The 25,141-nt window shown below is 44.4% G+C and overlaps 1 protein-coding gene across 3 annotated transcripts in view; it reads right to left on the bottom strand.

Moving 5' to 3' along the window:
* The window catches only part of PHLDB3 (pleckstrin homology like domain family B member 3), a 95,290-nt gene extending 72,697 nt beyond the window's left edge, over positions 1-22,593 (bottom strand). For 2 of the 3 annotated variants that reach the window (XM_033963467.1, XM_033963470.1), the window contains exon 1: positions 22,146-22,593. The gene's annotated coding sequence lies outside the window, so the exon portion shown is untranslated. Of the gene's footprint in view, positions 1-21,853; positions 22,013-22,145 lie in introns of those variants that run through there. The other variant, XM_033963469.1, reaches the window with a different exon arrangement.
* Positions 22,594-25,141: the final 2,548 nt, after the last annotated feature.

Genomic DNA, 25,141 nt, shown 5'->3' with positions numbered 1-25,141 from the left:
AAATGTTTGAAGTGTGATATTCCCATAGCTTATACCATCTAGTGGGTTAACTGGTGCCCACAGATTCTGAGGAGCTGGATTCTTTGCAGGCATCTTTATCTAATATAATAAAGCCCTAAGTGTGCATGCGCATTCCCACCTGCGTGCTCTCGTTTTCTGTGAGCTGTAGGGACCCGCAGGTAGGAGTGCGCATGCACGTGGTGGCGCGGAGCCTGTCGGACGCGGCAGCTCTTGCAGTCTGCAACTGGCCAAGGCGACATCAGCGGGGGCCGGAACAAACTTTAATTGCTGCCTTCCAGGCTTCTCCTCCTGCTCCGGCTGGGCCCACGTAAAAAAAACCAAAAACCCAGAGCTCGCTTTGGGTCCGGCAAGGGCTGTGGGTCCTGAAACCTTCTGATTCCAGCAGCGTCTGCAGCACTCTACACACGCTGCTTCGGGGCCTTCTACTGAAGGCCCCGAAGCAGCAGTGTGTAGAGTGCTGCAGACGCTGCTGGAATCGGAAGGTTAGTCGGGACTACGGGAAGGGAAGGGGGGGCGGTAAGGGACTAAGGGAGCCAGCCAGACCACGGGAAGGGAAAGGGGGGTAGGGGAAACGCTGCTTCTGCGCAGGGAAGTGGTGTGGGGGGAGGGAAATGGTGGGGGAGGGAATCCTACTGTAGCTGCTGCACAGGGAAGTGGTGGGAGAGAAATGCTGCTGCATAGAAGGCAGGGAGAGAGACAGATAGAAAGAAAAGAAGAAAGACACAGGGGCAGGGAGAGACACAGAAAGACAAACAGACAAAGGGGGCCAGGGAGACAGACAGACAGTGGGAGGGAGAGAGAGACAGAAATAAAGACACACAGACATATATTCTAGCCCCGTTAATGTAACTAAAATACTAGTGCAGTTATAATTGGCCTCTGACAGAACACATTTTCACTTGGAGGTATACAAACAAAACAACTTCCACTCTCACCCCAAATGTTCCCACTTGATGTCATGTGGGGCAAGGTTCCAGTGGTTCCTTATTCTGCTGCCTATGCAACCAAAGCGCTGGTTTACAGTACTCACAATAATACAATCTAGCTCTCTGTTGGCACAATAACATCTGTAAATGCTGATCAGCTGAGTCCAAACGTGGAGGAAAGGTGAAGCAAGGGCCTCACGCCTACTGTACTGAAAATATCCTCAGGCTGAAATAATTTTTGATAGGGCAAAACTGAAAAGCACTACAAAATCCCGGAGTAGGCCTGGTTTTTGCTTCCTTCCTCATCTGTTTTGTGGCTTCCTGCGACTCTGCATTTTTTTTCTCAGGGCAAGGGGATAAGCTCTGGCACCTCAGCCACCTTATAAGGACGTTTTGCTTGTGTCTTTACATGTTTCTGTGGATAAATAAGATTAAGAAAAATTTGCAGTGATGGGGGAAAACCAGTTACAATGGGAATTTACTGAACCTATGATGACTGATTGGAAGAAGGAATTTCCAGGGGGCCTTGGAGTTCAAGGGACTTTTTATGGGATATAAAATAGGCCTGGTTGTGGGTAGGGTTACCAGATTTTACGATTGTAAAATCCGGACACCCTAGACTAGTGGTCTCAAACTCGTGGCCCGGAGACAACATGCAGCCCGCCAGGTACTATTTTGAGGCCCTCAGTATGTTTATCATAATCACAAAAGTAAAATAAAACAGTTTCTTGATCATATGTCTCTTTAGCTATATATTACAATATTATTAAGACTTAGCCAAAAGGGAAGATTTATAAACTATAAAGAGTTTTACCTCATGCAAAATTGTAATTTTTTTAAATAAGACTTTTTTTCTGAGGCCCTCCAACTACCTACAAATCCAAAATGTAGCCCTGCCAAGGGTTTGAGTTTGAGACCACTGCCCTAGACCCACCTCCCAGTCCCACCCATCTGCGCCCTAGTCCCGCCCCCCCCCACCCCACCCAGGGCAGGAGGCAATCCGCACATGCACAGATTGCCTCCTGCCCAACATGATTGAGAGGAGGCTTTTCAAGACCCAAAGTGCCGGGTTTTGAAAAGCTGTCTGGGGAAATCCGGACGTTTAGTAACCCTAGTCTCTAGATCTGAGGGTCGTATACCTAGACTTCAGCAAAGCTTTCAATAGTGTCCCGCATCGCAGGCTGTTGAGCAAGATGAAATCAATGGGGCTGGGAGAAACAGTAACTACATGGGTCAATGACTGGGTGAGTGACAGACTTCAGAGGGTGGTAGTTAACGGTACCCTCTCTAAAACATCGGAGGTGACCAGTGGAGTACCGCAGGGCTCAGTCTTGGGCCCGCTCCTTTTCAACATATTCATAGGTGACCTAACTCAGGGGCTTCAAGGTAAGGTAACGTTATTCGCTGATGACGCCAAACTATGCAATATGGTAAGAGATGGCAATTCACCCGATAGTATGACACAGGACCTACATTTGTTGGAGCTTTGGTCCTCGACCTGGCAGCTGGGCTTCAACGCTAAGAAATGCAAAATCATGCACCTCGGCAGCAGAAATCCATGCAGAACTTACACCTTGAATGGTGAGACCTTAGCTAGAACTTCAACAGAACGAGATTTGGGAGTGATCATCAGCGCAGACATGAAAACTGCTGGATCATGTGGAGAAGGCTTCATCTAAGGCAAGACAGTTGTTAGGTTGCATCCACAGGAATTTCGTCAGCCGGAAGCCTGAAGTCATAATGCCATTATACAGAACCATGCTGAGGCCTCATTTGGAATACTGTGTGCAATTCTGGAGGCCACACTACCGAAAAGATGTGCTGAGAGTAGAGTCGGTGAAACGGATGGCCACCAGGATGGTCTCGGGGCTCAAGGATCTATCGTACGAGGAAAGGCTGAAAAATTTGCGGCTGTACTCACTCGAGGAACGTAGGGAGAGAGGAGACATGATCGAGCCGTTTAAGTATATTACCGGCCGTATCGAGATGGAAGAAGAGATTCTCTTTCTCAAAGGATCCTCAGCCACAAGAGGGCATCCGCTCAAACTCAGGGGCGGGAAATTTCATGGCGACACCAGGAAATATTTCTTCACCGAGAGAGTGGTTGATCCTTGGAACGAGCTCCCGGTGCAGGTGATCGAGGCAAACAGCGTGCAAGAATTTAAGAGCAAATGGGATGCCCATGTGGGATCCCTTAGAGCAGGGGTGTCAAAGTCCCTCCTCGAGGGCCGGAATCCAGTCGGGTTTTCAGGATTTCCCCAATGAATATGCATTGAAAGCAGTGCATGCAAATAGATCTCATGCAGATTCATTGGGGAAATCCTGAAAACCCGACTGGATTCTGGCCCTCGAGGACCGACTTTGACACCTGTGCCTTAGAGGGTTAAGCCAATGGAACCTGTCACCAGGAGTGGGATCCCTAGGATAGTAGACTTGGGGGTGGGTCAGTAGAGTGGGCAGACCTGATGGGCTATGGCCCTTATCTGCCGTCATCTTCTATATTTCTATGTCTTATAGAACTTAATCCCTTTCTGATTTCTTCATTCCAGACCTGCATTTGATGTCTCTCATAATGGTGTTGGTATATTTATTTATTTATTTATTTAAGACTCATTAGCAAAAGTTGTTACCTAATGTTTAGAGTAATGGGCTGAGAGCCAGGATTAGAATCCCACAACACGTTTTCTGGGCAAGTCATGTTATGTCACATGTGACATATCACATAGCCACTGTAAGCTCTCTAGCTGATTTGAATAATGTTGCAAGCTTCCTTTTGAAGGTAGAGTGAAAATCCAAAAATAATTATTATCCCAGTTCTTATCCACCTCAGCCAAATAAGATCATGCTTTCTACCTTCTAATCCATTAACTGATGCATTTTTAACAAGCTCTAGAAAAGAGCACAGTGCATCTGCAGCCATAGCTGGGAGCAAAAAGCCATGTTTTCAGTGGCCTGCACATTATATGTCAGTATCCACAGAGGAGAAATGACGGAGAGGTAAAAGGGTCATTCCTTAAGTCCCCCACGGAGGAAACCCAGAAATCACCCCAACTCTGGGGAACAGAGTGGAAGCTTCTCTGGAGATTCACAACTTCCCCCAAATGCTCCCTCTCCTCGGTTCAGAGATGACCTGGGTGTATTTTCCTTGTCAAGATCCTGGCAGTGGATCAACGTTTTTCTTGGGTGTTTTTTAATGACCTTGTTTTCCTTTTACGTGAACAATTTGTTAATTGCTCATACAGACACGCCTCACACATGTCAACACTCCAGCTTACGTAAACACAGACAGGGAGGTTTCGAGGTGTGGGAAATCAGAAGGAGCATACAAGGTGTAGGGTTCTATTCGCAGCTCTGGTCCCTGCACATATCGCTGGGGATGCTGCTAAATACCGACATAATAGCTCCCTGATGAGAGTTGAATGTTAGAAGCAAGGCCCGATAGGATGACTGACTGATGCGAACTGGAAGGCACAAAGTGAGAAAAAAAGGCATACATTATGACGCTTTGATGAGAGCTACAAAGTTAGGAAAGTGGCCCTTCAGGCTGACTCCCTCCCCGATAAGGACAAGGAAACAATGCTATGTAATACAGGTCCTGGATGAAAACCAGTAGGAAAGGACAGAGATCTGGCTGAGCTCTTTTTCAGATGGTGAAAGAAAATGGTAGCTCTCAGCATAAGCCCTAGCACATCTTCAGGGCCTTTGCGTGTACTGTAATCTCTTTATCACCTTCATTTGCCTGGCAAATCCAGTCAGAGACCCTGCCAGCCCTTTTCTGCTCCTTTCAGCAGGGTCAGGATGAGATTATACAGTACCACAACACTTGCTCTTTGAATTATCTGATGCCCAGGGCCTCTTCTATAGCAAACATCCTTCCGTTTATAAGAAATAAGGAGAATATGCAACCTGACCTTTCTCTTTTAGTTTCTCTCTGCAGCAAAAGAATGCAGGCTAAAAAATAAAAAAAAAATTAACCAGAACTGACATGGGAGTCATAGAGCAAATACACACAGGCATCACCAAAAGAAATCATTCATTAGTTTCAAGTTTATTAGGTTTTTATATACCGCCTATCAAGGTTATCTAAGCGGTTTTACAATCAGGTACTCAAGTATTTTCCCTATCTGTCCCGGTGGGCTCACAATCTAAGTAATGTATCTGGGGCTAAGGAGGACTGAGTGACTTGCCCAAGATCACAAGGAGCAGCGCGGAGTTTGAACCACTGCTTCAACCACTGCACCACACACAAGGCCCCTTTTCCCCACCTCATCCTTATTTAACTTCCGAGGCCAGAAATAATTAAAAGAAGTTTCAGATTGAATGATTCAAGTTTGCACCCCAGATTCTGAGCAGGGTACAAAAGCTGAGCCCTTTTAACTGAGAATTCTTCCAAAAAATAATTATTCACATCTAATAAAGCTTGGTTAATTACTGAAACAGGCACTTAAGGGACTCTTCCAGCTTCTCTTGATAAAAAGGGCCTTGAACACCATCCTGCACCAGCCAAAAAGTAATTATAGTATTTAATATCACTTGGAAGTAGGTTTCTTACACATTTCCCTGTGCGAATCATGTTTTACACACAGAAAGGCCCAGGAAAAATCAGCACAAAGTGCTATTCCATAAAGAGAGCTCCAAGTTAAGCACTCTTTATAGAATAGTGCTTCGAGCCCATCCCTGTGCCCAAATTTGGTCGCCAGTATTTAGTAGTTAAAGGGTGATAGGCTCAGGAATAATCTAAGAAAATACTTTTTACAGACACAACAGCCAATGACGTTCCCAGACTCAGTGGAAGAAGGGAAGGAGAGGAATAGGAGTATGTGAAGGGAATGGACCGAGTGGCTGAATCAAATCAATCCACATTCAAGGTCTGTTAGAACTTAACTCAAACTATCCCTATGGCACTTTCAAATCTTCCTCCCCTACCTCGCCAACACTGCATTCATTCACACTTCAGCATGCCACTCCTTCAGTTTCTCCTGCACTAACACAGTCCATCAAGCCTCTCATAATTCCTACACCCACTCACACACAAGACCCTCTCCATTCAGTTAGTCAGATCCATACTATGCGTTAACTCTCCCATACACTCAAAAATTCGACCATTCTAAATCTTGTAGATCCCTTCTCCAGTTGTCCACTCCCTCCAGAGAGCCCACTCTGTTTCCAATCTTGGTGTCATCAGCAAAAAGGCAAACTTTTCCTTCTAACCCTTCAGCAATATTGCTTACAAATATGTAGAAAGAAACCAGAATGGAATTGTCTAGATCAGAATTATGTGCACTACAAAAGTGTTCTCCAACTCATCTGGTGATATGAAGATCTTTATTCCTCCAATGTCATAATGGTACATTCACACGACTCTATGACTCAATGTCTCGACATGTACATGTTTCGGCCAACTGGCCTGCCTCAGGAGTCTTGAGAAACAAGAATGATGATGCACGAAAGTTACTACCAAAATTCAAATAAGTGTTGTCATGCCTTGCGAATTGTGACCCACTAATGCCGGACAACTTGCTGCTAAAAAGGACACTTTTGTAGTGCACATCATTCTGATCTGGACAATTCCATTCTGGTTTCTTTGTATTTGTGTCTGTGGTTTTGTTTTCCCCTTTTTGTTCTTGTTTACAAATATGTTCAATAAAATCGGCCCCAATACCAATCCTGAGGCACTCCACTACATAGTAGGCTATAAATTACTCCGCAAATGATAGGAAAAGTGGGAGGGGCCCAAAGGGGGGTTGTGTTGAAGAGGAGGGGGGGAGGGTTGATACATTTGCATTCATATCATGAGAATGTGCTAAAGTACAAATGTTTTGGAAACTGATAGGGGTCAATTCTAGAAAATTTGACTAAAATTAGGCACCAAAATGTCACCACTAAGAGTGAATTCTATAATGGCTATTAAATATGCATTTTACCCCCCTCTTTAACTAAGGTGCATTAACCGATTAGCACACGCTAATCAAATTAGCGCATGCTAAACGCTAACGCGTCCATAAACTAACACGCACATGTTAGCGTTTAGCGCGCGATAATCGGTTAGCGCACCTTAGTAAAAGAGGGCCTTAGTGTAAGTCAGCAGGTACATGCCAACATTTAGGTGCAGCCACTTACATCAGGTCTACGGCAGTTGTTAATGTGCATACTACCTTTGTTTCTCGCTCTCCATCTTCTCATTTTTTCCCACCTTAAACAAATGTTGCCCCCTCTATACACCTGTACTCACTTTATAGCTATACTTGTATCCGTACCCGTATCTTGTACCGTAATCACACTGTATATTTTCATTATTGTATACCGTCTTGAACTGAAAAGGTATGATGGGATTATAAATAAAACTATGATTATTATTACTGAGTATTTTATAAAGTGCGTGCTAGAATAGTTAGCATCCACCCATGCCCCTCCCACATGAACAGCCCTTTGCAGTTACGCATAAAACTATTTTTTATTTTATTTTATTTAAGTCACCTTGAAACAATTTACAAGTGCACTTTATAGACTAGGAAAGAAATCATAGAAACAGACATGGTGAAATGTAGATAAAATCTTTCGAAGAATATGTTTGGTTAATCAAGTTAAAATAACGCCCGGCATAGCTGTGTTTTGCCCTACATGGGCTACCATCAGGGGTGCAAACTTAAATTTTATGGTGTATAGGATTTATATCATCATGAAGCAATACAGGATCTCTAGACTCCAGGAGGGGTGAGGCGGTCTTTGTGTGGGCAGGTCCTGTGTCGCCTCATGGTGATGCAGGGTGAAACATGGCTGTGTCGAGCATTATTTTAACTTGATCAACCAAATACATTATTCTAAAGATTTTATCTACATTTCACCATGTCTGCTTCTACAATTTCTTTCTCTTGAGACCTAACAAAGTGCTTGCCTATCTGTTTCTTGAAACTTTTATAGACTAGGTCATAATTAGTGCTAATTAGGCCAATTATTGATAGTTATTGCCAATTAAATGCCAATCAATGTTACAAGTATAAGTGGTACTATGCTATAACTATGCGTAGGATTGCACATACTGTAACTGTGTGCTCCATTTTTAGAATTCGAGGAATAGTGACTAAAATCCAACATTGAGTAGGGGTTGCAGTCCCAACAGACCAAAGGTGCTACTGCTGGAAATATGACACCTGCCATAGAGAAACTTATATGGCAGCTAGTTTTACTACTGTTGATGGCGACAAAGATACTGACAGCCAGGTAGTGGAAAGAAGTCCCTGGGCTCTCTGAGCTTAGCAGAACAGGCAGAAGTGTGGAGAAATATAATGACGTTGTCATAGTTCCTGAGGGGTTATCCCCCAAAGGCATCATGAGGTATGGGCATCATTGTTTTTACTCTCTAGCCAGGAAACTTCAAATTTATACAAATCAAGAGTAAGATGAAACTGGATTAACAATGTTCACCCACTCAGATATTATCTTTCACCCTTCTGATTCAATATTTTAATAATTGCTCAGAGGTTATGTTTAGTTCAGATGTGTTTAGGTGTGCTTATGAGAGTGTTAAAACTGGTTAGTTACTACACATCAGGTTCAGTAATATATGCAAATACTAGAATTCTGCATAAATTAAAAGGGGTGGGTAGGTGAGTCTCAGGAAGTTTTGAACCAAGTAGATATGGTTGTGAATAGTAAATTGCAGTGTGTATTGTAATTCAAAGCTTGATTATACCTGTGAAGGATTATACCTACCCTTGCATAATGAAAGAGCTAAAATAAAAATAAAAAAACTAAGGACGGGAGAATGGGATTAAAAAAATCAAAATAAATAAATAAAGAAGGAAGACCAGGGAATAAAAGGGGAAGAGAGAGGAGAGTTGTCAGAGCACGGGGGAAGGGGCGGAAACAGGTATCAGATCTGAGGGGAGAAAAGGAGGAGAGAGAGAGATGCTAAAATCTGCTGAGGGAGAGATGGAAGGGAAAAAGACAAATGCCACGCCACACTTCGGGAGGAGCAGAAGGAAGAAGATGGATGTCAGACCTGTTGGGGGGGGGAATGGAGGGAGAGATGGAAGGGAAAGGCAGACAGTTTCTGGAAGAGGCGGAGAGAGAGAGAGCAGATGCCATATGGAAGAGAACGAGGGGAGGGCAGACAGTGGATGGAAGGAAGAGAATGATGAGAAGATGAGGAAAGCAGAAACCAGACAACAAAGATAGAAAAAAAATTTCTCTATTTATTTATTTATTTTGCTTTAGGATAAAGTAGTACTGTAGCTGTGTTGATAAACGTTTATAATTAGAAAATGGATATAAGGTGATCCTTTTTTTGGCTAATATTAATATATTTTTCACTAATTCAGAGACCAAAACCCCTTCCCTCAGTCAGGCAGGGATATTGTAACAGCAGTATACTTTACTGATCTGAAGAAAGAGGTTTTGACCTCTGAAAGCTAACTGAGAAATATATTAGTCCAATAAAATGGTGGGTACTAAATTTTCTTCCCACCATGCTCCATGCCTCCTACCCAAATGCAAAATATAAATACCTAAGTTGGTGGGTTTCCCAAAGTCCTGCTGGCTGAAGATCTCTTCATCTAGTTCAGCGGCCAGAACTCTTCAAACTCTACCGCTGGTGGCAGCTCGGAGACATAACTGCCAGCTGTAGAACTTGGAGATTACTAGCTGTCAGACTGGAGGAGGTGGTCTTCAACTGGTAGGGTTTTAGGATCCCCATCAGCCACAGCAAGGAAATGGCTAATTTTTGGTGGACCTTGGCCTGGAATCCCTGTGTGTTCAGTACAGAAAGAAATGCATATCTGTTTATATTTTTCCAGTGTTGTAATATTTGCCAAGTTTAATTTCTTGTGGTTCCCAGTTCAATTTCTATTTCTGATCCTTTGGTATAGGTCTGTATTTGTTTTGTGTGTAAAGAAGTCTTTTAAAGTTGTTTTATGTGTGGTAGTAATGGGAGCTGGGGATATTGAGAGGGGTGCAGAGAGGAGAGGGATCAGGGGCCCCCTCCTCAATTTCTGACCTGGGCCCCAGCAAGTCTAAAACCTGCCCTGCATGCAGATAAATCTATGTATCTGAGTTACAGAGTAAAAGGGCAAGGGTCAGCCCAGAGAATTTATCCATAATGCTTCCAATCTGTTTGCATACAACAGAATACAATACAATTTTTATGTGTATACCGCCAATACCTCTTCGAAGTTCACAGCAGTTCACAAACAATAACATATTTAATATTAGGTGCTTGGAACTTCCTTATCTGTCCAACAGGCTCACAATCTAATTTCATATGCTCCAAAGAAAAACAAATATTTTATGCTGCCTTTTTCATTTGCAAAGCAAATAGCACATTTACATTTTTCTAGACTGTTGCACAAATCTGAATAATCTCCCTCTTTAGCATGACATCTCATAAAACAGGTGCCGTGCTCAGTGCTTTGTATCTTTTTTCTCCTTTCCTCTCAGTGACTGTGCCAGACTGTGTTCAGGGGTCACATAAAGGGGTAGATATTCACAGGGATTTAAGCAGGCAAAAGAGACTCTTGCATGTTTAAACCCCTTCAGCTGGCCAGGATGGGATATTCAATGGCACAACTGGACAGTGGCACTAACCACTGTGGCACTGTCCAGTGCACTGTGCAGGGGCTGTCCAGGGCAGTGCCAAAAGATATGCGGCTCTGGTCACAGTCATTGTACAAAACCAGACAGACATAATTGAAAAAACACAGTCCTGTTTGCGCCTAATTAGGTATGAGGGTAGCAGCACAGAGTATTGGTTGACAAGGAACTGGATATTCAAAAGAAGTATCCATACGTTACCCGGCATTGAATATCATGATCTAAATCAGCCTACAGCTCTAAAACTGCTGACTGCCACAGTCCAAGTGGCAGAGTCTTGGGGGTTATGCTACTCCTCAATTTGTGTTCGAGAACCATACATGGCAGGGGTCCCCATTAGAGAGCTGCTCAGGAATGGGGATTGCGGGATTCTCGTGGGCATGGAAAATGTTCCATAGGATTCCCAAGGGGAAAGGAGACATTACTCTTTGGATTCCCACGGGAGTGTAATCAAAATCTTTGGTGATTCCAGAATGAGGCTTGGAATGCACAAACAGGCAACCGGAGCACCAGATTGAGACTTGGAAATTCATTGGTTGAACAGTGAATACCAATCAAAAAAATCACAAGAGGCTGTTTGGATTGGGAGGGAACAGAGAGCTCCAAGCAAATAAATAATAGTATTGACTCTTACAGATTTGGGTAGTGATGAAGGAGTATGGACAGAATGGATCTTAGCGGATACAGGTGGGGATGAGTTAGATTTCATTGGGGATGATCGAGGATGGGTGAAATTTCTGTCCCCATGCAACTTTCTAATCCCCATACCTTGCCAGTGGAAGTGTTCCTCCACTTGCGATCACTGCTGCCACAGTACCAGGCCTTCTCTCCCCCACAACTCATGCTCTGTTTTCTCAAAACTGAACATGTGCAGGAGGAAGGGCTCTTCCGCACATGCTTGATTTTGCAGGAACAGAGCATGGGGGGTGTGGGGGAGACCTTACATGGAGGTGGCAGTGGTTCTGGTTGAGAGGAACAGTTCTACCGGTGGGGTTGGGGATCCTCACCAGCTCACGCATGTGAGGGTTGTGGGAGGATAAAGAGTTGCAGCAGGGTGAGACAAATTTTGGGATTCCCCCACCCCACCTTGTGCTGTGGTACCCCCAAAATTAGAGATGTGGCTTTGCATCTGATGCATAGTGAATGGAAGATGGCTCATTCACCGACAGGAAAGGAGAAAAGAATTCTGCCTAGTAAAGAAATCTGTGGCATATTGCACGGTCTGTGTCTGTATATGGCCGTTTGGTGGAGGATGGGCTTGGGAGGGCTTCAATGGCTGGGATGGTATAGATCAGGGGTAGCCAATTCCGATCCTCGAGAGCCAGAGTCAGGTCAGATTTTCAGGATATCCATAATAAATATGCATGAGATAGATTTGCATCTCAAGGAGGCAGTGCATGCAAATCCATCTCATACATATTCATTGTGGATATCCTGAAAACCTGACCTGGCTCTGGCTCTCGAGGACCGGAATTGCCTACCCCTGGTATAGATGGACTGGAATGAGCTTTGACGGAGACTTCAGTAGTTGGAAACTAAGAATAGTACTGGGCAGAGCTTTGGATTCTTGCCCAGAAATAGCTAAGAAGAAGAAAAAAAAAAAAAAAAACAATAAATTTTTAAGATTGAATCAGGTTGGGCAGACTGGATGGACCTTTCGTGTCTCTATCTACTGTCATCTACTATGTTACTATGTTAAGACTGTATGTACCGTTTTTTCTTTCTTTGCAAAATTTTTAGCACCGCAGTAATATACAGGAGTGAAAACATCTTTTAGAAAATATGTTTGGAATCTGTGTACTGAAGCTCAGTTCAAAATTCCGATACACAGTTAAATTACATCAACTATGAGTAAGGAGAGATCCCAATTCTCAAGTGATTAGATGCTGGCCCTACCACTGAGCAACTATGACTTATGGAAATAAGGCCCCACAATGAGACTAGCACATGGTTCTACATCCAGATGCATCCCTCTGAGGCTGTCTTCGGGGATATGTCACTTTCCCTAAATTCTATAAATGATGACCAAAGTTAGGTGAGCAATTGGGCTTACAGCTATAGAACAGGCCCAGTTATGTGCAAAAAACATAATTAATTGGCAAATAACTGATACCAATAACTGGCATTAAAAAGCACTAATTGACACTAATTTGCTACTGTGGGCGTAACAGTCTTAGGCTCTTAGAGGGGCATAATCAAAACAAATGTCTGTCAAATTTGGTCATATGTCGCTAGACGCCCAAAGTCGGCAGTGGGAAAATGCACATTCTCAAAAAATACGTGAAGAATATATATACTTTTTTTTTTTCAGAAATTGTCTACCTGGACCTCCAGGCTCTTGTTCGTCCAGATCGCCAGTACATCCATTTTTTTACTACATTTTTGACCTAAATTTTGTCCAAGTCTCAAACGCCCAGAAAAAGACCATTTAGAGGTGGGAGGGGCTAATCATGTAATGAACTGGCCACCCAGATTTGGCAACAGAGCAGTGGGGCACCTTACAGGACACTGCTGTGAACTTCACAAAAAATGTGCCACATAAACATCTCACCAGAACTCCCTTATAGATTAGAAACATAGAAACATAGAAAGATGACGGCAGAAAAGGGCTATAGCCCATCAAGTCTGCCCACTCTACTGTCCCACCCCATTAAGTCAGAGTGCTGCTCGACCCACGTAGAGATCCCACGTGGATGTCCCATTTATTCTTAAAGTCGAGCACGCTAGTGGCCTTGATCATCTGCACCGGTAGTTTGTTCCAGTGATCCACCACCCTTTCTGTAAAGAAATACTTCCTGGTGTCACCACCAAATCTCCCTCCTCTGAGTTTGAGCAGGTGCCCCCTTGTGACTGAAGGTCCCTTAGGAAAGAATATGTCGGTGATTATGGTGAGCTACCCAAAGTCTACTATACCCACCTGTCTACAATCCCAATAGAACTTATGGCTGCAGATGGCACCTATATGGCAGTAGAATAGGGGTTTGGGGGGGCTCACTTTTCCACCATATATGTAGTGGTTAGAGTGGCTTATGGGCCTGGGTCCTCTTCTCTATAGTACACTAGCCCACCCCCCAGGCTACTTAAGATACCTATATTCAGCTCTACTAGGTTTTTCTATAGCAGGTGTTGATGTTCCAGAGACAAGTACCGTATTTTTCGCTCCATAAGATGCACTTTTTCCCCTAAAAAAGTAGGTAGAAATAAAGTTGCGCCTTATGCAGCGAATACCACGTGCCCCCCTCCTCTCGCCAGTACCTTGATGTAATCCTGGCGGTCCAGCGCTGCTTCAGCAGGCTCCCCTGCTGGACGGCCACCCAAGTCCCCATCTTCCGCGGCAGTGAGAGGCAGGTGTGAGCCCCAAGCGCGCCTGCCTGGTCCTGTGCCACGCACTGGGAGAGAGAATAAGCTTGCACACTGGGAGAGAGAATCTGTTGGTGCGCAAGCAAAGATGGAAGGAGCGTCGCATGCTGGCCGAGGCCAACGAGCCGTCAAGTGAGAGAGCGGAGCGTCGGGGCTGCCTGAACGCCCTTGCCTGACACACCTACTGGTTCGATATGTGGTGCTTCCTCCTCTTTGACCTGCTGCTCTTCATCGTCATCTACCTGCTTCCCTGAGCGCTGGAATTTCAGGCTAGGTCTGAATTTTGGGGAGCGCTCTCCCTCTAGCCAGTGGAAAGGGAAAAAGGGTAAGAAATAAACTAGAGCTTGTCTTTTCCTAGAATGAACAGTTTCTTCAGGACACTTCCCTCTCTTCTCTGTCCACCTGCTCAATGAGATCCCTTCAGCTGAGAAACCCTCCTTCATGTTTTCAGAGTGTGCATCGACAGCTCTTGTATGTCTTGTATTATGCCCTCACTCAAGGAAGACTTTGCACTAATGGCAGTATCGAAACCTATTCTCCTACTCCCTTGGCGTGATGGGGAGGGAGGAAGCTGCTGGACTGACGGATGTTGGAGTTTCTTTTATACACCATGGCAGTGTGCTTGTATTGTTTGAACTCATAATGGCAATAAAGGGTTGCAGCATAAAAAAAATAATAATTAAAAGATAGGAAATAAAAATGTAAAGGTATCAGAGATGTGCATTTTCCAAAGCTGAGCAGGAAACAGAAAGACTTCCCTGCCTGCCCAGTGCCCTGTCCCTACCTGCCTGCCAGCCATTAGGCACTGCCCTGTCCCTGACTGCCCTGTGCCGGCCTACCACTAGACCACAAGAGGGGGAATAGGATACAGAGTCTGGCAGGGAGGGGGGACAGGGTGCAGAGCCTGACAAGGAGTGTGGGGTCGGGTGCAGAGCCTGGCAGGGAGAATTTGGTTCAGAATGGGTTTTTTTCTTGTTTTCCTCCTCTAAATCTAGGGTACCTCTTATGGTCAGGTCTTGTGGAGCGAAAAATACGATATGTGCTTTTTTATTCTGATATTTGTGGCAGTGTGAAAGGGTCAGTGATCACTGAGGGAGTATGTGGGGGTCTTTACTTTGTCTCTGCAGTGGATATCTGGTCACTTTGAATACCTTTTTGCCACTTATACCTGCTTTTACATCATCTAAGTCACAACGTATGTTTCGTCCAGGAAGTCTCGTGAAACATTCAGTTATCCCTGCAGGACAACTAAGGCCTCCTTTTATTAAACTACGCTAGCAATTTTTAACGCGGGGAGCCGCGCTGCTCCCGACGCTCATTGAGTTCCTATGAGCATCAGGAGCAGTTTGGGCCATTCAGCGGAGCTCCCCACGCTAAAAACTGCAAGCGCAGTTTAATAAAAGGGGGTATAAATCTAGGTCAGCTCACATCTTGCCCAAACTCTGCCCTAACCACTCCTCAGCTCTGGGCGCACAGCGGCATTCAGATGCCTAAAATGTCCAGAAATTCAGTTTGATTATTGGCACTTGGACGATCAGTCTTTCAGGTTGTTCAAGTTCCGACTTGGGCGGGATTTTAGAGAGCATAAGTGCCTCTGCTGGGTCAGACCAGAGGTCCATCGTGCCCAGCAGTCCACTCGCACGATGGCCCAATAGGTCCAGGACCTGTGTAGTATTCCTCTATCTATACCCCTCTATCCCCTTTTCCTTCAGAAAATTGTCCAATCCCTGCTTGAACCCTAATACCGTACTCTGTCCTATCACGCCCTCTGGGAGCGCATTCCAGGTGTCCACCACCCATTGGGTGAAGAAAAACTTCCTAGCATTGGTTTTGAATCTGTCCCTTTTCAACTTTTCCGAATGCCCTCTAGTTCTCGTTCTTGTAGTTTTCAAAAGTTTGAAGAATCTGTCCCTCTCTACTTTCTCTATGCCCTTCATGATCTTGTAAGTCTCTATTATGTTCCCTCTAATTCTCCTCTTCTCCAGGGAAAAGAGCCCCAGTTTCTCCAGCCTCTCAGTGTATGAAAGGTTTTCCATACCTTTTATCAAATGCATCGCTCTCCTCTGAACCCTCTCGAGTAGCGCCATATCCTTCTTAAGATACGGCGACCAATATTGGACACAGTACTCCAGATGCAGACGCACCATCGCCTGATACAATGGCAGGATAACTTCTTTCGTTCTGGCTGTAATACCCTTCTTGATTATACCTAGCATTCTATTTGCTCTCTTAGCGGCCACTGCACACTGTGCCGACAGCTTCATTGTCTTATCCACTATTACCCCGAGTCCCTTTCCTGGGTACTTTCACTCAATAACATCCCGCCCATCTTATAGCTGTACCTCGGGTTTTTGCTTCCTACATGCAATACTTTACATTTCTCTACATTGAACTTCACCTGCCATCTTGTCACCCATTCCCCTAGCTTGTTCAGGTCCCTTTGTAATTCCTCGCAGTCCTCTTTAGTCCGAGCACCACTAAATAGTTTGGTGTCGTCTGCAAATTTTATTATTTCGCACTTCATCCCTGTTTCTATATCATTAATAAATATATTGAATAGCAGCGGTCCGAGCACCGACCCCTGCGGAACACCACTCGTGACCCTCCTCCAGTCTGAGTAGTGGCCCTTTACTCCTACCCTCTGCTTTAAGTTTTGATTATGAGCCCTTTATTATATAAACAGCGGCGCCTAAATTCTCTTATGTGCAAAAAGGAACCAGCATGGGAAGGGCACACTTTATGGAATAGTTGCATTTACACAACCAACTACTGCATTTTGGCGCCATCATTCACTCCAGTCAGACTAAAGTTTGTGCCATTATGAAATACTAGTTTAGTGCCCAGTGTTTTGGCGCCCAACTTTTAGAAGTCTTTTTATCTCCTTAATCCTGGCCCTTGGTGCTGGCCCTGTTTATGTCTTCACATGAGTCACAGAGCAGGAGTAAAACCATGTTTAAAATCCATGGGTTTTTTTTCTCCCTAGGAAGGTGCTGAGGCATCCAGGGTCTCCCAGATAAGCCTCAACTTTCAAAAATGCTCAGAAAAGTGGCATCAAGCCAGAAATGCCTCCCATTTTGGGCCGAATTTCCATGGCATGGGCTGGCAGTTGGCCCCAGTCCTACACTCATGTACCATCTCACCTGCCCTTGTATCATTTTTCCCATTGCCTCCCTCCAAAAGGCCTGACTTAACCATATAAATGACAAAAACAGAGATGAAAGAATTCAATATCACCATAGGACTAGCTACACTCATCAAAACATATAATCCCATAACTAATCTAATCTAATCTAATCTAAACCTTAAGTTTATATACCGCATCATCTCCATGAGAATGGAGCTCGACACAGTTTACAAGAACTTAAAATAGTGGGTAGAGAAGAAGAAAAAGGATTACATGAACTTATGTGTAGAAGGGGGGAGAGAAAGGGGGGAAGGATAGAGCTACAATTTGCTGAAAAGCCAGGTTTTCTTTTTTTAATGTTTTAACTCTTTATCTCTCTCTGTTGGTCTTTTGCATGTATCTCCTCTCTTAATTGATTCTACTCAGAAATAAGTTGTATGTCCTTTCATTATACCTTTGTCCAGGGCAGGATTAACCAATAAGCCAAGTAGGCACGTGCCTAGGGCCCGAAATGGTCAGTGGGGCCCTATGAAGGAGGTCATCCACATTGTTTTTTCCAAACGGTGATGGGCCCCTCCAGCATCGATCAGCAACGCAGCCCCCCCCCCCCGATCGGCAACGCGGCTCCCCCCCCAATCGACAGAAAATAAGACAAGCAAGCTACGCGGGTAAGAAAGGCAACGGGAACTGTAATTGTGCAAGCGGTGCTGCTTGCCCAAAGCTTCCCTCTGACGCAGCTTCCTGTTTTCGCCTGGGCGCATGATGGGGTGGGGCGGGGCAGGGGGGCACAGTGTACTTGTGTGCCTAGGGGCCCTCGATGAATTAATCCTGCCCTGCCTTTGTCCACACCATCCTCCTCTCTCCCCAAGTCACACTTTAACTACTCATGTCGTATTTCTAATTTAATGTGGTGAAAAGGGGAGTGTTTTGATGACAATCAGAACAGCAGCACCCTGATTTGCAAGACTTCCTCAAATGACTCAAGGTGCAGTAAGATTCAGAAACATCCTCAGGCGTGAAGGAGAAATACAGAGATAGTGATCCAAATTCTCTGTTTATTTTGGCGCCAGGAAAGGTGAAGCAGTGTTTCCAAATGTGGCAAAACCCGTTTCTGCAATCAGGCTGCCTGCACCCTCCGCCCTTTGATTTCTCTCCTTGCAGGAGCTGTCCTGCCTGTTCCCCATTTTATCCTTAGCACATCTAGCTTTGTTGTGCAATTAAGTAAAACAGAACAATCATCTCTGGATATGCCTCCCAAGAATCCTAGTAAGAAAAATGCTGGACTCTGCAGGCTGTGAACCGGTACAAGGATTATCCAGAGATTAGGCAGGACATACATGAACTTGGAAGAGGACAGAGATCCCTTTGCCAGCAGCCTGCACCTGTATCAGAAAGGCAGAAAAATGATGAAGCCCTGATCCTTACTCAAAACCAAAAGAGCAAGTTCTGACAGGAACCACATTCTTTCTTAATCTGTGCTTACTCTTAAGCAAGGGACAGCCAAAATGAAACTCTACTGTCATGAACCCGACTTGCACCTCTGTGTTTTGGAGAAAGGAATCATGGTGGGAAGGAAGTCATGTGATGGTGTGTGGGTTTGTTCGGGAGGAGGGATGACACTGTGTAGCAACAGGCCTAGGGAATCCCTGGCAGTTGGAATGCTAAGAAACCCCATTCTGCCTCTGAGATTTCAAAGTCCTGCTGCATTCTAAGACCTGCACAGCTGCTTTCAAAAAGGAAGCAGCAGGGACTAAAAATCCCACAGTGCACTGGGGTGTACATTTAAATTCCAGGAACTGAGCCTTTGGAGCACACCTGTTTGTTTTTCAACGGGCTATGCCCTGTTGACAGAAGTTTCTGTGAAGTCATACTCCCTAGCCATGTGCCTGTTAACCCCTTCCCTGGCATGGCCCTCCTAACTCACACAGACTCGGGAGCGGTTTCATACGCGACATAAAAGATACAGGGCCAGTCAGGACACACTGGGCCCCATGTTGCATATCTTCACTCATAATTATTATGGTGATATTCTATTAACTGGATCCTCATCTTAGGCAATTTTTTCTAATGGCTTAACGGTGCACCTAAGCTATTATAAAATAATAGTTTTAAAACTCCATTAATGCACCAAACATTAAGCACACCTACTTAAGACAGGTCAGCAGTTGGCATAAGGAAGAGGTCCTAAGTGCACCACACAATGAGCACAACTGAGCATTCTGTAAGTTGCGTACGTTGCTTGGCAACATGCCCATGTTCCGCTCACATGAACACTCTCCTGACAGTTGCATCTAGGCACGCTGGGTCCGATATGCAGACCTTGGGAGTTAGCCAGGCTGACTCCTGCGGTCGGCACTGAACCCAAATACTCAACGTCAGGCCGATTCTGGTGACCGGCATTGAATATCTGGCTTATTTTTGACCACTATAAACTTAGTTGGACGTGTCGATATTCAGTGCTGGCCAGCCAAGTTTATAACAGCTATTTATGCAGCCTGATTTGGCCAATAAACTTAGTTAAATAGCGTTTTAAATTTTCACAGATAGCTGGGTAAGTTATATGACATAGCCGGCTAGTTGCTAAGTACTTATATTCAGCGACCATCTCATGCTGAATGTTAGCATTTAAGTTGGCTTGGTGCTACTAACTGGCAAGGAGCTGTTCCTAACAGTCTAGCATTTACACACGTAACTGCCAATTACTGGTGCCAATTACATGCTTAAGCACTCCTATAAAGCTGGTGCACAATCGCTGCCCAAATTTAGATGCCAGCTTACAGAATTGCCTTTTATACTTCAAAATGTCTCCCTCCTGGGTAACACGGCAGCTCCACGTTAAATCAACAGTATCAGAAAATAAAAAAGATGGGGGTTTTTTTAAGTCAAGAAAGGGGTAGGGTATTTTTACCTCTTGTTAAGGAATGTAGATACAGCACAGCACTGTGACAACACTACCCGGAATAGGCCATAGGTCAAGGCCACCACGAGACAGATCACAGGGAAATGATGAAGTGGATAGCTAGTGCTGTCCACTACCGTGAATTTGGTCCCCAGTTCGATCCCTGCACTAGGGCTCCTACTCCCCAGCTGGAGCAAAGAGAGCCATGGTCACTGCTGAAGAGCGACTCCTGGTCACCCAATTCAGTGCTCATGACTGTAAGATTCCAGAAGGTGCTTTGGTGCACGGCCCCCAGCCCAGGACCATTACTGCAATGTTAAACATTTCCCGATATTCTCAGTAACATACCTATCAGCCTTTTGTGGTAAGAAGAAGGCCAATCTCTCACTGTCCCTAACCAAATGCCTCCAGCAGACAATTTGCGCTTCAGAACACCAGGATTTCATACCATTTTATACCTTACAGGCTGGAGTGTTTTCACTTTTCCTGGATTTCATCACAAAAGATGTTAAAAAGTGTTTGTGGATATCTGGTCAGTTAAATAGAGCACCAACCTCATTTTTCATGCTGAAAAGATACTATAAACTTAAGTACAGAAAGTTTCAGTAGCTGCTACCCCTCCTGTTTAACTACTTAGAAATTTGCTTAGTCAACATTCAAAGCTAATCATCTGGGTAACAGGTGCTTACTGGGGCTATCCCCAGATTGTCAGTGACAATATCTGAATAATGCAGTTGAAAATTACTGAAGACCACCTCAGCACTGTCCAGATAGCACCAGACAGTCTGTGGGTGGAGGGAGGAAGGTCCTGTTAATCATCTGGTTAGTGATGCAAGTGTTATCTGTTTAGCAGACTATCTAAATATAATTAGGACAGCAAAAAAAAGACTGCCCTATTTGGATATCAGGCTGAGTTCATTCGAAACCTTTGGTTTTAGTTCTGGCCAAAACCAAATCAATGGCTGAAATTTGCAGCTCAGTTTCAGCCAGAACCAATGCCAAAACTGAAAATGTCACACCTATGCCACCCACTACCCCCTCCCCATGGAAGATGGGGACCTCTGGACTGTTACTGCTACCCCCAGCCCCCCCCCCTTTGAGAATCAGTGGGTCCACCCCAGGCCTACCTTAAACAAGCCTTGGTCAGGTCTAGTGGCCTCTTCAGGGGCAAAAAAGAACCCCCCACTCTTTCCTGTCTGTATGCTGCCCATAGCTTTCTTTACCAGTCACCATGGCTGAAATGAGAGCTGGATCTTCAGTGCAGGCAACCAAATAAGGGGCAATTCTATAACAGGGTGCCAAACTTTCATGAGCTACAAGCATATTCCATAAGAACACATGCGTATAAGTGTCCTTATGGAATATTAGCTAAACTGGCATTTGCGCCTGCTCTGGGAATGCTAGCACTTTAAAAAGAGATCTCTCCTTTTCCAGTCCTATTGCTCTGGACTTTGAGACTTTGATTAAAAAAAAAAAAAAAAGTTCGAAAGAAAAAAAAAGTTTGCAGCCTAAGCTCACAGTCTCTCTCTTATTTTCCTTATCAAAAATCCTGGCTGTAAAGAATGATGTCATGAGCCTTCCTTTTTCGGGAGGGGGGTGTCTTAAGAATCAGGTGCATCTATCCTGGCTCCTTTACAATCATCCCCTAGGTTTCTCGATAAGGAAAACAGAGCTACAAGTATCAAGAAGCCAGGATACGATATCAGTTCACTGGCCTAACAAATGCCTTTCATAAGCCCTGCATCTTATCAGGGCAGTGGTTACGTGGGCTAGCAAGTATTAAGGAACGGGCGGTCCCATTGCTTGATTAAGGAATACGACTTGGAACGGGCGCCAAGAAAACCCTGGACTGGATCCCCTGTCACCATTGCCTGGAAGTGAAGAAACTTGCTTTGACAAGCTAGCCAGGTGACTCCAGTTCCCGCTGATGCCTACCTGGAATCCCGCTACTGCAGCATACTCTCTGTAACGAAATAGCAAAGAAGTTCCTTAAAACACTTGCTTTGGGTCTATACCGCTGGGGTCTGTCAACCTTATAAATAGGGGAACACTTCTACTTCTTTTATCTTAAAGAACCATCCGGCCCGATTATTTATGCGAAATGGAGCCCCAGTCGCTTCCTCCTTGCGATAAAGTTTGATTTTAAAGTTTCTAAGAGAAATACCAGTGTCTAAGCACGCATGCACAGAGATGAGAGAAAAAAAAAAAAAAAAGATATCACCCTTACCTCTTCCAGAACAGTCCAGAGGGTAAACCGAAAGGAAGAGGCGCTGGGAATTTCCGGGTACAGATTGGGGGATTTTGCACTCGCTCCGCTGCTTTCCGAGGTCCTAGATTTCCGGCTGGCGGGTTTCGCGGTTCTTTTCTTCCTCCTTTCTCGACGTCCGAGGTCAGTTCTGCTAAAATCCAGGTTAGATCTGACGGCTGAATCAGTCCCTGCACCTTGCCCCCGTCCCTTTCACCTGGGCGGTCAGCCTCTGGCAGCCGGCGCAGGTGGATTACACAGAGTATGTTTAGTACAAACACACACACTCTCTCTCACCCTCTCCTGCCCGGTTATAGAAAGAGGCGTGGAAACGAATTCAAAAAAAACCTGCATGTGTTCTGACAGGTTACCAGCCCTCTTGGAAAACAAGCAGCTCAGGACAGCCCTCTTACTGCTAGAGACATCCTATCAAACAACTGGGTCTCGGCAAGAGACATCTCATCATACAGCCCCTTGTTTAAGCACCTATCAGCCCTGTATCTAGTACAGCCTCCAATTAGCTGTTTTGGTATTAGCAAGAATTTTGCTTCAGTGACACCCCATTATCTGGCTATTTATCTCTATAAGACATGCCATCCTATAGCTTACCTACAAGAAAAAAAAATAGGGTGAGAGGGACAGACCTTTTGTTCTGCTTGATCTTGAGCTCATGAAGACAGTGCAGAGTGCAGGATAGCTTAAGAATATAAGAATTGCTATACTGAGACAGATCAAAGGTCCATCAAGCCCAGTATCTTGTTTCCAACAGTGGCCAACCCAGGCCTCACATACCAAGCTAAATCCCAAGTAATAAAGCAGATTTTATGCTGTTTATTCTAGGAATAAGCAGTTGATTTTCCCCAAGCCATCTCAATAATGGCCTATGGGTGTCTCTTTTAGGTCATTGTTGAGCTTGGAGGAGGGGGGGGCGGTGGAGCACAAAGTGGCCAGAGGTCTTTATGAAATGAACGCTAGCTATGTAAGAGGGTAAGGGTCTGTAAAGAGCACAGGCTGGCTGTGTAATAGAATGATAGGGCTGTTTGAAGAGCAGGCTGGTTGCAACAACATAGCAGGCAGGATTGTATGGAGCATGAGTGCAGGCTGGCTGTGACAGGGTAGCAGGGGGTCCTGTGTGGGAGTATAGATAGGCTATGACAAAATAAGAGGGAGTTGTATGCAGCACAGGCTGGCCATGACAGGGTATCAGAAGGACTATAAGAAGTGCAGAACATTAGATTAGAAATATTTGTTTATTTATATGGATTTAGCTCACACCTTTCAGTTGATGAGGAATTTTCCACAGAGCTTCCTGAATGATCTCCATCATATACATACACATACAGGTACACATCCACTCACCCTTTCTTTCTCTTATTTTCTTGGGCAAGATATTTTGGGGTAGGGTTACCAGACATCCGGATTTCCCCCGACAGCTTTTGAAAAGCTTCCAACAAATCGCCATCGGGCAGGAGCAGGCAGCGGGGGCGGGGCTGGGGCAGGGAAGGGTGGAACTGGGCAGGCCTGGGGGCGGGTCTAGGGGGTCTGGACTTTCCATTTGGAAAATCTGGTAACACTACTTGGGGGGCTTCTACTAAGCTGCGGTAAAAAGTGGGTCATTACTTCATGCTAACGCCATTTTTACCACATGGGTAAAATGGCTCAATTTTTTTCTATTAATGGCCATGCTCTTATTTTCGCATTAGTGTGTAAGACCCTACTTCCTCCTATTTTGTACACCCGGGGTGGACACCCCCACTTGGTACACCACTGGGAGGTAATGGTCTATTATAGATTAAAAACTGGTTAAAAGATAGAAAACAGAGAGTAGGTTTAAATGGTCAATATTCTCAGCAGAGAAGGTTAAATAGTGGGGTTCTATCGATTGCACAAAAATTGGTATTTTAATTTGTAGATTTATATGAGAGAGAAAAAGAGACTTCAGGACCCCTTAGGGCTAATAGACCTCTTTGGTGGAAATATATATTTAATCTAACTTTGGGCTATTTTCAATCATCAGTCTCCAAAAAACTCTCTCAATGAAACTGGCTTATTTCAGGTACAAAACATTCAACTTTATAAATTATTGGTGCACTCTATCCCAATGGGACCTGCATCCGCTTCACCATATTAATTGGCTTCCTCAGGAGAATGCTTATGTGCCAAATTCAAATTGATCCTGGCATAAAACCAGAGTTTGATATTAAACATATATAATGTTAAATGACAAAAGCCCAAATTTGACAGGCTAATGATACTCACTATATCTTTCTCCTTCCTTTTCTTTCATTGAAAATGGCCATCATGATGTCACACACCAAAGGTTTTAAATAGCTAGTAATTGATCATGTGCTCCTTCTATAACACATCCAATTTTAAATCCATCATCATTTGCTGCTATCAATAATCTAGAGATGGGAATAACTAGTGAAATAATTAAATTTGCTGATAACAGTAAGTTGTTCAAAGTTGTTAAATCACAAGAGGATTGTGAAAAATTGCAAGAAGACCTTGAAAGACTGGAAGACTGGGCATCAAAATGGCAGATGTCGTTTAATGTGGGCAAGTGCAAAATGATGCATGTGGGAAAGAGGAGCCCGAACTATAGCTACATGATTCTGGATTCTATGTTAGGAGTCACTGCCCAGGAAAAGGTGTCGTTGAGAATACGATGAAACCTGCTTACTGTGCAGTGGCAGCTAAAAATCCAAATAGAATGTTAGGAATTATCAGGAAAGAAATGGAAAACAAAAGTGAAAATATTATAATGCCTTTGCATTTGAGGTGCGACCACACCTCAAAAACTGTGTGCAATTCTGGTTGCCGCATTTCAAAAAAGATATTGTGGAATTAGAAAATGTACAGAGAAAGAAGATGAAAATGGTAAAGGATGGGATGATTTCCCTATGAGGAAAGGCTAAAATGGCTAGGGCTCTGCAGCCTGGAAAAGAGATGGCTCAGGGGAGATATGATAGAGGTCT

Source organism: Geotrypetes seraphini, chromosome 11 (genome assembly GCF_902459505.1).
Source record: "Geotrypetes seraphini chromosome 11, aGeoSer1.1, whole genome shotgun sequence".
NCBI lineage: Eukaryota > Metazoa > Chordata > Amphibia > Gymnophiona > Dermophiidae > Geotrypetes > Geotrypetes seraphini.
This window is presented reverse-complemented; position numbering and strand designations above follow the sequence as displayed.